Below are 14,488 nucleotides of genomic sequence, written 5' to 3' on the forward strand. Positions count from 1 at the left end.
GAAAACACGCGCATACAAGACTCTCTAGACATGGTCAAAAATATTAGTGTGTGCTTTATTTGTGAGTGCAAGTGACATCTTTTACTCTTGTGTAAGACCATGGGACTTAGTGCCTAGACTCAATTAAGGACTAAACAAGGGTACTATCATTAACAAAATATTCAAACTGATTAACAAACTTGTTTAATTAGACATTTTGTGGTGACAAGAGCAAAATCCTGAACTGTCGCCAGGGCAACAGGACTATCGCCGCACAATGCAGCACCAGACGATAGGATTATCGCTCGGCATTGCATAGTAGTGTGTGGCGCTGCAGCCCAAATTTTTGCGCCATTACTGGATCATTAATCTGGGACTGCTTTCAGTATTTTTACTATACGGGACAGGCCTAAAGTCATAATAAGTCAATTTATTAAACTTTAATTACTCAAATTAATTAATTAATTAATTAATTAGGAAAAGTCTTTTTAGTCATTAATTGGTTTATTTAAGATTAAACACAAGTAAAAAAAAGGTTAGGAAAAACACATAGAATATGCACAAATAGTCAAGTAGGCACGATATAATGCAATGAGTTTGCAACCTAACCATGGCTCTAGTTCTCTAAAGTTCAGGATATAGATTAGTCAAAGAGGGTCCATGGTTATGAGTCTGGATGCACCGCGCGGAAGCCATATCTGTAAAAGGGTTGGCGTGAGTGGATGGGACCCCACGAGTTAAACTCGCTTCCATGGTTTGGTGAATTCAACATTCTCGGATGTACCCTTTGTTGCTCAGAGCGTTCAATCAGGTAGATGGAGCATGAATTCTCAGAGGGTTATGTCCATATGTAGAACGCATATGAGTTTCAGAAAAAAGAGAAAAACTCAATAAAGGAAGTAGAATCGAGCCAACAGTGCTAGAACTAGTCGAAATTAGAACTCGTATTTCTTGCTCGGTATTCGAAGAATGCAGCGCCAGCCAACAGAGACTGTCGCTGCAATATAGCCCTGTCGCCTAGCGACAGAATTGTCGCTCGACGACAGAGCCATATCTTCGGCGACATGCTCTGTTTGCTAGACGCCAGTTCTTACATGCCTCAGTAGCTTTCTGTGTTCGTAAAATTTTCCAATTTTTCGCAGCATTATTTCAATTCTAGTTGTGAAAGATATTCCTCAAATTTCCTACGTGTAAAGATCCTATGTTTTTGACTCATTACGGATGGTCTTTCCAATGAGATCCTTTTTTTTATGCATATGACAATAATGTTAATCAAAATTACGCACATGAAATACTTAGAACTTTTCGAGTCTCATCCACTCATTTTAAATCATTGTCGAAATAAATTTCAGGAATTAAAATAGAAATCCTCCCTTGTGGAATCGCCAAAAACTGTATGGAATATTTCAAGCATTACCCTAAACTTGAACCCCACTATGATCATACACTACAGTACGGTGGCATCCAAAGAGAAGGAAGCCAGAGCAAAAGAGTCGCCAACAAGTTTTAGGAACTTGTAAACCGTTCACAGGGTGAAGGTTACACCCCTTAACGATCCAGGAGATCGTTAACTCTAATAGGTCTGGAACCATGACTGGAAGTTCGGGGATGAAGGTACAAATTCAATCTAAAAGAGAAAGAACCTGCCCTAAAAAATAGGCCTCTACTTTATTTTTCTCGTAATCATGTGCGCTTTTTGACTAACATGCAATCAATAGGTTAATCCGACACCTGTTTATCTATGTTGGTTGAATATTAGTGTACAAAATCCTAGGCATGATACTAATAAGATTAATAACAAACCCTAGCATGTCACTAAATAATAAAGATCAAAGTCGTAGCCCTAACATGATACTAACATGCTATAAGGAAAGAAAGTAGGAAGCATCATGACAATCATACTTAATATTAGGAATTTTTAGTTAATACCCTAAACATGATACTGAGAAGCAAAATAATCTAAGCATGATTTTTATATAAAAATATCAATAAAGTAATTAAATTATTTACTTGGATGCCTCGTACCTTTTCTAATAACAAAATACACACGTTAGTAACTTCAAGGAAAATAATAAAATCAAAGAATTAAATTAAATAATTGAAAGAGGGATTTGGGACCAAACCCTAAGAAATATCAAACATTTCACATCTAGGGCAAAGGCAAATTTTAATTGGGCTAGGTGTGTCTAGATTTTGAGAATGCGGAATTTTGTTTGTGAAAAGGTTGGTTTAGAAAAGAGAGAGAGAGAATATCAAGAAATTCTTGATGAGAGTCTTGATGAGAGTTGATGGAGAATTGATTGGAGTTGATGATTAAAAACGGAGGTTTAAGGAGGCTATTTATAACGAAAATCAGCCGGAATATGATAAAAAAGAACTAGAGTTTCGAGAAGAATAAAACACGACGATGTCGCCGCATAAGCCTTTATCGCTGCGCGATAGAGTTGGTCGCCAGGCGACAACCTGTGGTGCGGCGCTGCAGCCAGTTTTTTCACATGTTTTTCATATTTTGATAAAATTTAAGCGTACAAGGGGTAAAACTGTAATTTCCTTTAAAACACTACTTTTATTCTAAATAAAACTCTTAAAACTCAATTGTCATTGCTAATCACATTAGGATTCAAAATAACCTTCTAGAAGATTCTAGAAGACTATAATCAATCCTAATTGCATTAGGAATGATAAATCATAATAGGCCCTCCTCTAGATCATTGGGCCGCATATAAAGATCAAACCGAGCCCAGTTTTCGAGCCCAATCCAACTACGCTATTATTGGAACCTTAACATTGACTAAACTAAACTAGATTGACTATTTTCATAGAATAGGTTTTCAAAAACAGAGAGAAAGAAGAGAATTAAAACTAACCGCAACGCTAGACTTTCCACACTTTCACTTCATTCGATTATGATTCAACGTGAAAGGTATTCATCACTGAGTTTTGTTTTGGGGAGACACATTTAGGTGTCTACAATGATGAATACTTGTAGGCCATGAAACTAAGGAAAATTACATCATGTGTCACGATCAATGAATGCACTGAGGCCGTGAAGCTAAGCACGATAGTTTGTTGACAATGTATTTTGCTTTGGTAAGGAAGTTAAGCATCATATGTAGTGTATGAAAAAAAAATAAACCATCTTGAAAGATGCTTAGATTTTGAAGCTAAGCACGTGTACAGTGGTGATTGCTGAATATTTCATAATGAACATTGCTTAGGTCAAGGAGCTAAGAACGATATGATTTGTATAATCATAAATATTTGATATAAAAATGTTGCTAAGAACATTGTGCGAGGCGTGAAACAATGAATATTTCTTAAGCCAGGAAGCTAAGCAAGTATACCATGTTTCTTTTTAATGAATGTTGTTCTGAAACAAGCTTTCATGATACGGGGTTCCTAATGCAAGGAATGGTGTCCTTCAAACAAGTGTATTATTCTGATAGTGGGTTCACAATTATTAGAAAGCTAATATATTCAGTAAGGTCAAGTGATCGGAATGCCTAGGTGGAGGCTACTTCCGATCAGTAATATTAATGTATAATTAATAATGTATAATTAATATTACAACTTAATCTTCACTGAACCCTTCGGGTCACACCCAAGCAATTAACAAACCAACTCGATGAATTAATTCGTAAGAAATTAATGAGTGGCCTGAGTATTAAATATTTAGACGTCGGAAATTCGAGTTTAAAGCATCGAAACCGAGCGTCGGAAGTCGAGTAAAAAATAGTAAATGTCGAGACGCGCAAAATAATAATAAATCGATAATATTCCCAAAATACCCTTAGCATCGGAATGCCCCGAGCATCCGAATGCTACGGGCATAATATGCTAGCACAAGTGGCTAGCATGCGCACCACGCCGAGCCAAGGGTGGCTGGCTAGTGCGAGCTAGCGCACCGTGCTAGCAGCCGCAAGCACACCAAGGCAGCAGCTGCTAACAGCCCGTACATGGTGTGCGCGGTGTGCTAATAGCATCCCGCACTTGGAGTGCGTGGCTTGCTAGCCACAACAGCAACCTGCAACTCCAAGTGCAGGGCTAGACTTTGGTTGGGCTACGGCAAGGCCTAAGGCATGGGTAGTAGGGCCGAAAACCATGGGAAGCAAATGGAAGCAAGTGGGTGAGGGACATCTGGCACAAGGAGAGTATGGAGTGGGGAGAAAGTATGGTCCCTTACTATCCAAGTGGTCCTCACTTCCCTTTTCATGTAAAAGTGACACTTGTAGATTTATTATTAGTTTGCTTATTTATTTTAATTTAGCTTTAAAATAAATTGTGGAATTTCATCCTCCCACATTGATGGGATAGAAATTCCCACTCTGCCTCTTGCCTATAAATACCCATGTTGAATTTTTGAGAAGAGTCCTTGAGTAGGAGTTCAATAAAGCATTGCATTAGCAAAAACTCTTAAACTCACATAATACTCGGGTTTTGGTCGGACCTCGCTAACCTCGAGGTAACGGACCTAAATGTTGGTAGTTGTTTTTGCGGGTGGATCTCCGTCGGAGGCTCTCGTATTTTCGGGGCAAAGCTTCTTAAGTAAGAGCCCAATTTGTGGGGCGAAGCACGCGCCAAAGATAAGTTTCCTATTTTTCCCTTTCATGTTTACTTATGCATTAGTGATATTATTTATTGCGAGCAAGATCCTTGGCTCGGGTTTTTTCCGCGGTGAGTGGGACTCACCAAACCCTAACAACGGTATCAGAGTCCTTCTCGTTTATTTTTAATTATCATATTTTTTCAAGGTATTTTTTATGCCTTAATTTTTCTGGTTTAACTTGCTAATTAGATTAGTAGCTCGTATTATCCATTTTAACCTCGTATTAAACCTCGTATTAATTATCATATTAAACCTGAATTCAGCTCCCAAACCTAGATTTCAACCCAAAAATAGTGAATTTTGGGTGGAAAAGGTGTTCTGGAAATGGGTTTATCCTATTAGGCCTCGGTTTTTCGCCAAAAAACGACCAAAAATGCATTTTTGAGGGGTTTATCGTTACGGAAAATTTTAAGTCTTTCTAACCTTGAAAATTAATTGCATATTTATGGTGGTTATGTAATTGGTTCAATACATATTTTATATGCAATTTTAAACCTCTTTAGGCGTGATTACTTGGTGGAAATTTGTGTTTTAAAGCTTGGTTTTATTTTTCACATAATTGCAAATTAATTGCATTAAGTATGAAATCTTTATTTTTTGAGGCTTCTAAAGCGCTAAAGATTCAATCTTTAATTGTGTTAAGTGATTGAAACTTTAAAAGCTACTAAATTCCATGAATTTTATGTTGAACTTTGTTGTTTTAATCATTTTGGTTGATTGGAAACATAAAGTTTCAAACTTTGTGATAGAAATTTGTTTATCTTCATATTTGAAGACATAATTTTTCAAGGATTCACAAATGTTAGTAGTTGGATTTTTTCATTTGAACATTAAAGTTCATATTTTTCCAACTCCCTCTTACTTTGTCAAAATCTCAAGATTAATTTAAATTTATTAAATTAATAATGAGAAATTACCTTGTTTATTTTGTTGCACCAAGTTAAACCAATTTAATTAAAGAATGGTTCTTGGGAATTATTTTGGTTGAATGCATCTTGTTAAATTTATTTAAGTTAGACTTATTTAAATTTTCAATTTTTTGCTCATTGAATTAGTTCTAAAACCAATTTAGAATTAATAATATGTCACGTGAAATTGGGATTAAAATCTCGAGGCTATGGCATGCAACACAAGGAAAAATACCCATTTGGATAGCCAGGCTACATAGCAGCCCACACGTGGCTGCCAAGAGGGGTGCTTCAAAGGAATGGTGTCCTTCGAACAAGTGTACTATTCCGTTAGTGGGTTCAGAATTATTAGAAAGCTAATATTCAGTAAAGTCAGGTGATCGGAATGCCTGGGTGGAGGCCGCTTCCGATCAGTAATGTTAATGCATAATTAATATTACAGCTTAATCTTGACTGAACCCTTCGGGACATATCCAAGCAACTAACATACCGAAGCGACAAATTAATCCGGAAGGAATTAATAAGTCAACCGAGTAATTAATATTTAGACGTCGGGAATTCGAGCTTAGAGCGTCGAAACCGAAGGTCGGAAGTCGAGTCAAAAATAGTAAAAGACGAGACTTGAAAATAATAATAAATCAACAAAGACCAAAATACCCTAGCATTGGAACACCGAGTGCTAGGGGGTATAGCCAAGCTAGCAGCTCGCACCAAGTGTAGGGATTGCTAGGAAGCTGCGGCTAGCTGCCCGCACCTAGTGCGTGGCATGCTAGCACGCTGCAGCTAGCATCCCGCACTAGGTGCACGGCATGCTAGCAGAAACTCTCATCGGTAGCAGCCCGCACGCAAGTTCATGGGGTGCCGGTCGACAGAGTGCGAGCAGCAGCCCGCATTTTGTGTTGCGGGGATGGCTGGGTCGAGAGAAGGGCAGCAGGAAATGGGAAGCCCACTTGGGTGCCTAAGTGACCAAGTGGGAGTTTCCAAGTGGCACAAGGTGAGGGAGAAAGTGGGGAGCAAGTTTGGTCCCCCCTCCTCCAAATGGTCCTCACCTAACCTCTCACATGAGTTTTCCACTTGTTGATTTTTTACTAGTTTGAATATCAATTTTATTTTTGCTTTAAAATAAAATGGGAAAATAAAATTCTCCCACATTGATGGGCGAGCTTTTCACACTCATGCATTTCCCTATAAATACCCAAGTTGGGGTATAGGGAAAAACACTTGAGTAAGAGTTGAAAAAGGCATCCCCATTGTGAAAACCTTTGAACTCATTAATTACTCGGGTTTTTGTCGAGCTTTGCTAACCCCAAGGCATTGGCCCGTTTTCGGTGGTTGAGTAGTGGGTGGACTATCGTTGGAGGCCGTCATAATTTCGAGGATTATTTTGAAGTAAGAGCCCCTTCCGGTTGGGCAATGCACGCTCCAAAGGTAATCGTATTATCTTAATCTTGTGATTAATTTAATTATGTTTATGGTTTTATTTATTGCGAGTGCGGTCTTGTATTTGGGTTTGTTTCCGCGGTGAGTCGGACTCACCATACCCCAAAAGCGGTATCAGAGCCTCGCTCATTTATTTTTTAAATCATAATATTTTTCATGGTGTTTTTATGGCTTAATTTTTCTGGTATTAAGTTGCTAGTTAGATTATTAGCTCGTTTTATTTATTTTAACCTCGTATTAGAGCTGTCTTCAGCCCCGAACCCAGATTTTGACCCAAAAATAATGAATTTTTTTTTTCTAAAAGACGTTCTGGAAATGGTTTTACCCTTTTAGGACTCGGTTGTTAGCCAGAAAACGACCAGAAATGCACTTTTCGAGGGATTTTTCGTTTTGATAAATTTTTTTAAGTCTTTCTAACCTTGAAAATTAATTGCATATTTATGGTGGTTATGTAATTGGTTCAATACATATTTTATATGCAATTTTAAACCTCTTTAGGCATGATTACTTGGTAATTTGTGTTTGAAAGCTTGGTTTTATTTTTCACATAATTGCAAACTAATTGCATTAAGTGTGAAATTGTTGTTCTTTGAGGCTTCCAAGTACTAAAGATTCAATCTTTAATTATGTTAAGTGATTGAAACTTTAAGTTACTAAATTCCATGAATTTTTGTTGAACTTTGTTGATTTAATAATTTTTTAGTTGATTGGTAACATAAAGTTTAAAACTTTTGATAGAAATTTGTTTATCTTCATATTGGAAGATATAATTTTTTCAAGGATTCACAAGTATTAAAGTTGGAATATTTATTTAACTTATGTTCATTTTTCAACTCCCTTTTATTTTGTCAAAAACTCAAAATTAATTAAATTGATAGTAAGTATTTGCCCTCTTATTTTTGTTGCGCCAAGTTAAACCAATTTTATTAATGAATGGTTTTTGGAAATAATTTTGGCTACATGCACTTGGATGATTTTTTATTTAAGTTAGACTTGTTTAAATTTTCAATTTTGCTCACGAAAATTAGTTCTAAAATTAATTTAGAATTAATAAATTGTCACGCGAAATTTGGGATTAAAATCCTGAGGCTATGGCACGCAAATCGAGGCAAAGCCTCCCTTGGCTAGTCGGGCTGCATAGCAGCCCGCATGTGGCTGCCAAGGGCATGCTCGATGCGTGCAGCCATGTGCGTGGGGTGTGCGAGCTTTTAGTTCGTGTATGTGCTTGGTGTTTTGGTGTAAAGGGGCAAGCAGCCGTGGCCTTTGTGTCTAGGACCTTGTAACCAACAGCAAACGCTATTAGGGTGTACCTAGCTAGTGCTACGTGGGGTGGTGAAAGTACGTGTGCCAAGCCGTATAGTGCGGGGTTGTTAGACAACCTTGACTTTCATTTGGCATGTATGTAGTGCGTGAACAACTTGAGTACGGTTGGCTTCGTGTTTGCTTATTTTGCCGTTTTAATTATTTTATTAATCTAATTTGGTTTTAATTATTTTAATAAATGTTGGAGGCTAGGCCTCGGTTTTTGAGCCGCATTGGCAAAATTTATTTTGACAAATATTTGGGTTTACCGACTCAATTAATTGGATTAATTAAGTTTGATGCGGAATTTTGTGGGAGCTTCATTTATTATTTTCATAATCGGTTAAACAACTTTGACTAGTTTTAATTAGGCGTGGTAATTGGATTAACCACCTAGATTAGTTACTAGTTCTCGCGTGTTAATGCATTATTACTTGTATGTTTAATACATGAACTATTCACAAATAGTGAATGGATGAATGGAATATATATTCTCTCACAGGTTTTATGAAATGACAACTAGTGGGACCCGATTAGGATAGAAAGTACGGACTACGTGCTGTGATGTATTTTTGTAAACCTAAATACGGTCTACGCACCGTTGAGTATTTTTGTGCCTTAATATTTAGATTACCCCTAATCGTAGATACTAGTATTTGCATAGTTTGGTTAATTCTTGAAGACGGAGTTTCTTGGAAGACGAAGCCTTGAAATTGCTAGTGAAGACCTTTTGAAGACTTGAAGATTTCAAGGGGTCATGCTAGTTTCCAATATGCATCTTATACTTATGATTATATTTATGCTAGTTCTTATATATGAATGATATATTAGATGCATGTTTAGGCTTTCTTTATGTTGCGATGATTAATTAAGTTCACTTAAATCAACCAAAATAGAAAACCTAGGTCCCTAATAATATTGAGTAAAACTTTCCTTACCAAAACAACACTTGCACACCGAATGAGTGTGATGGTGGGCTATACCAAAGCGAGGTACCATCACTACTCCAAGGATCGTAAGGCACACCGGGTGTGCATGTTGGTTTTGGTTGTACTCAAAGATATGAGTGATGGAGTCCATATATGTCGAGGAAAAAGAGATAAATAGTCATGAGAGCATTAGATGCGATGATTATCTAACCAAGAGTGGCTTGGAGCCATTAGCAAAGAGTTGCTTACCTTAGAAGATTGAGTGTTAAGACAAGCCAAAGCATGCTTAACCACTCTTTGTTTCTTTGGATCTTGGAATCGACTTATTCTCACCAAATGGGGACATATTTAATGCGTGGATAAGATGTTTAATAAGATTGAAGTTTGCATGAATGCTCTTAAATTTCAAACTTATTATATTCTTGAAAAATGGTTATACTTTTCACTTATATTTATAGTATTCTAAGTCAAATAATATTGTTTCCATGATTGGTAAAGGAAATCTTTGAGGATAGTTCTCAGAGAAAGGAAAAGCGTTTCTAAAATACAATTCTCATAAATGACTTTTATAAGAAAGTCCGAAAGGACGGTTGGACATCATGTATTCAAAATACTAGGTAGCTTAGTTTTGATAAAACATGAAGTATTGAGTTCCAAACTCAAATTGTTAATATTTGACAACCAACATATCTTTTCGCTTCATACATAAATGAGTAGGACTCATCGATGTAGTAATTCAAGCGTGAATTAAAGGAAAATATGGAACTTTGTTTTACGGCGCATTAGATGCTTAATTATGCCTAACAAAGTATTAAAGTCAATGTACTTAAAGAAATTGTTCTTAAAGTAAGGTCATGAGATATTGTATGATAAGAAATATAGGAAACAAGGAACGAAGAAAAGGAATAAGATTCCATTTCAACACATGAGTTCATGTTATTGTAGTTAACTTAGAAACTCATTATCTTCACAAATTATCAAATACTTCTTGAGTGTTCCACTTTAAAAGTAACCTCAAACTATTGAAGATAAGCTAAGTTACCGACTTACAAGCTTAGAATGAAGCAAGTGGTGCTACATCAGTTGTAAGGTCGTATGTTTTGTTTAATGACCTTTTAAGCAAAAGGCTAGAACAAGTAATGGTTATTATTATGTTTCGTAATCAGCAATTGATCCGTTTACACACGGAAAGACTCACATTCAAAGTAAAAGCAATAGTTGCGAATTTATTTGAATGGCATGGTTATCTAAGTGTTGAGTCAAGAAATGCTTGATTATAAACAAACATTTCTATGAACATGATAAACTCACTAAGTTCAAATCATAGGAATGATTTGCGTTCCGAACATCTTTAGCAATGTCACATCGACAAGAACGTACTCAAGGCTCTATTAGATAGGCTCTTGATAGTTGCTCGATTCAAAATCGTTCTAAGACAAGCAAGTCTTACTTGTTGGAACCGACAAAGTAAAGAGCTATTGTTCTTGGTATAGACAATTGACTCCGAAAGCTAAAGAGGATTCATTTACTTCAACTGTTCACAAAGAATTTGAAAGGATATGGCTATATTCATCAAATGTGAACAAACTTGACATGAGTATCTCAAGAGTTTAGTGAAGTACAAAATCAACTTGACAAGATATCAAAACGTCTAGATTAGATCGAGCGATATTTGCTTGTGCCAAGCGTGACCATCACAAAGTTATGAAATCGAAATTTTCATAAATAACTCCACAAAGAACATAGTGTGAGACCTCGATGCCATTTAAAAATGCCTCGAAAAATGATAAATCATATCCCTTGCTATAAAGTTCTTAAGATTTTAATGAAGGACTATTGTTACACTAAATAAAATGTCAAAGCTAAGAAAAGTCGCCATATTCAGTTATGGATAAAATTATCTTCTAAATGTCTTTTCAAGTATATGTCTAACTCTTAGCCAGTGGGAGTTCACTGGCTCAGTAGGAGCTAAGTGACTCAGTGGGAGCTCACCGGTTTAGCAAGAGCTAGGTGGTTGAGTGGGAGCTTAATGGCTCATTAAAGGCTAAAATAATTCAAGTGGGAGATTACTGTTTATTTTACAACGAACTTTTACCCAAAGACAATATACATGTCTCTTTGTAAGCCTTCAAGTGAGACCACGGGCATTACCTCCACAACCTAATTGAGAACATAGTGTTTGTTGCTCAAAGTGGTGTCTTTCTGGAAAATAACACATTTCCAAAACGACAAGTGGGAGGAAAATGAACTCGATGACAATTGAGCTTAGCAACAAACTAAAACTGAGAATGTCGGAAGACCTTAAAAGGACTTCGTGAGAATGCTTGATCAAGAATACTCAAAAGGAATTTACAAGTGCCTTAAAAGAGAATTCATTACTCACAAAACAACAGAAATGTTGGAGTAAGATCAACATAATAAAAGGGCTTAGGAAGCGCCTTGAAACTCAGTGGTTGATGCAATTGCCCTGTATAGGTATAGAATTCACCAAAGGTTTGGGTTGAATCCTATAAATTTTCTATTAATTTAAAAATAAACCTTAGACTTACAAGCATAATATTTACTATTAGATAGTAAAGGAATAATGCCTTGTAAGATAGCTACGAAAAATCCAAATTCCGAATAATGGTTAGAGGCCATGAAAATCCGAAACAGACCCATGTTTGAAAATCATGTTTGAAACTTGATTAATTTGCATGAAGGGTGAAAGACCCATCGATTGCAAATAAGTTTTCAAAGAGAAAACTAACAAATGTGGAAATGTATATGCATACATAGCTAGATTGGATGTAAAGGATACAATTAAATTCACAGAGTTGATTTTAATAAAAAAATTTATTTACCAATCGGAATGCTTAAGTATTTTCGTGATTGAACTAGCCAAATTGCACATATGAAATATGGAAAAATAGATACCAAAACCGCCTTCCCAAAATAGGATTATGGAAGGGACTATGGAATAGTCCAAGGGTTTTGGAAATCTAAATAATGCTAGATTTGAAAGCAAGCTCAAGGAATCCGTCATGGGATTAAAGGAAGCATTGCATATAGGAATTAGAACGTGGTTTCTCATAAAGTTAATAAGAGGATTGGCTTATGGAGAAACATAGAAATTATGATGAATAAGAAGTTTAGTGGGAGCAAAAGTAAAGGTCCAACGAGAAGTTTACGAACTCTATTGTGAAACCACTATCAAATGCTAAATGTTTAGATTTGAAAGTATTTTGACAATGGACCAAGCTAAAGGCGATACTTAGTATACATATTGGGAATTAAGTTCTAAGGTATAGACTTAATTAAATGTTTAAACGAGTAAAGGAATTTACCATATTAAACATGAAGGACTTTGAAAGGCTTTCGACCCATATGTATAAAACTAAGTAAATGTTTGAACTAAGTATAAGCTAGGCTAAATACTAAGTCAAACAAGAAATACTCTAGTAAGAGACATTCAACCATATCACAAAGCGAACAATTTAGCAATGACTCAGTGAAACTAAATGAGCTAAAATGTCAAATTGATGGGATAAAGATTTAGAATCATTCTACAATTAAATCCATCATGTAAAGCTATGATATGGTATCATCACACGAATTACTTGCTTAGAGCATGTGAAGTATGTATGTAGTACCAATCAACCTGAATATATGTAATAGATTGTAAGATTGTGGCCAAGAACATCCAAAGTACTTGGATAACTAACAGGATGAGTTCTTGACTTATGCAAACAGATACAATTTTAGAATTGACGTTGCAAGCACAAACCTTAACAAGGATTAGATCCTTAACAAGGAAGCCTTTATAAGCACGAGCTAAAAATAAGTCGTGGCTTGAGACGTGCATCCATGTGTAATGTGCAGGAATTTAATGAAAATTTCCATGATCACAAGTGATTAGGGTATCCCAAATCATTATGAGCCGTTTGGAGTGAAACCCAAGCAAAGAATCATCAGAAAGTCTACTAAAATATATGTTGAGAATATTGTTGCCTTAGAAGGCAATAGTAAAGAAGATGTTAAATGGAAAGTTCGTTGTTGAACGTTGATGATTGTAGGTTGTCAAGCTGAAGGTCGCAAATCATGAAAATGAGTGGGAGCCATTGCTTGGACAGTAAATCATAAATCACATGTAATTTATTAACACTCAAAATTTTATCATCTTATTATGGAAATGGGTGATAATTAAGATGCTAAGATTTGCAAAGTAATTATAACTAAACCTATGCAATAAGTGAACGACAACATTCACAAATTGCGTAAAAGAAATCAAGCATATTAGATATGGGTGTGATTTTTATAAATGTTTTATGAAGAGAACTACTCTTAAAACATTTGGGAAAACCAATTATCATAAGATGAAACATTGTGAAGTTTCATAGTGGAATAAAATTTTTCTAAATATTCCACAAAACTATTTAATTGTGGTTTAGAATTAAATAATGAGTCCATTCGATTTTATAGAATATTCAAAATAGGGTATCAAGACAATGTCTTGGATAAAGAAACACCTATTAAGTGAACATTGAATATTTTAATTGAAAATTATCCCTAATCAAGGTCATTTATATAGTGGACGATTAATGACCAATGGAGATTAGTGTGTAGTATGATTTATAGCACCGTTTCTTGTGCTATGAGGATATAAATCATTTGCACAGGTATTGGTTTAGAACCATACTGGATCGACCTATGAGAATACTTTAAGAGATTTGAAATCGTCATTAGTATATTTCTCATTATTGCTGTCGGAACTCTTTTCCTTGACCATGAGTATTGTGAGGTCTCTTGTTTGATTACTAGTCCGTTTTTGACGTCGATCAAACGTCTGTCGTATTTTGGGATTATAACGACGGCTATCAGGCGGCTAGGTCCTCTTAGTAAGAGAAGCTGCATTACAAGACTGGGAATGTCCTCTTAGTAAGAGAAGCTGCATTACAAGGCCTTTTGAAGAGCAAGACTGTGAAAATGCATGGCCGTGCTCAGATGGATTTTAGAAATCATCTGCTTATTGACAGTCAAAATCGGATTTCGAGAAACGCTTCTAGACGTAATAGGGATGACGAATAATCTTACACTATAATTCATGAAGAGACATGAAGAGCATAGGAAAGGGGTTGTGCACTAAATGCGCACTTGTCGGAGATTGAAAGGAATGGTGTCCTTCGAACAAGTGTACTATTCCGTTAGTGGGTTCAGAATTATTAGAAATCTAATATATTCAGTAAGGTCAAGTGATCGGAATGCCTGGGTGGAGGCAGCCTCCGATCGGTAATATTAATTCATAATTACTATTACAACTTAATCTTGACTGAAACCTTTGGGTC

The sequence above is a fragment of the Chenopodium quinoa genome, unplaced genomic scaffold (assembly GCF_001683475.1).
Source record: "Chenopodium quinoa cultivar QQ74 unplaced genomic scaffold, ASM168347v1, whole genome shotgun sequence".
NCBI lineage: Eukaryota > Viridiplantae > Streptophyta > Magnoliopsida > Caryophyllales > Amaranthaceae > Chenopodium > Chenopodium quinoa.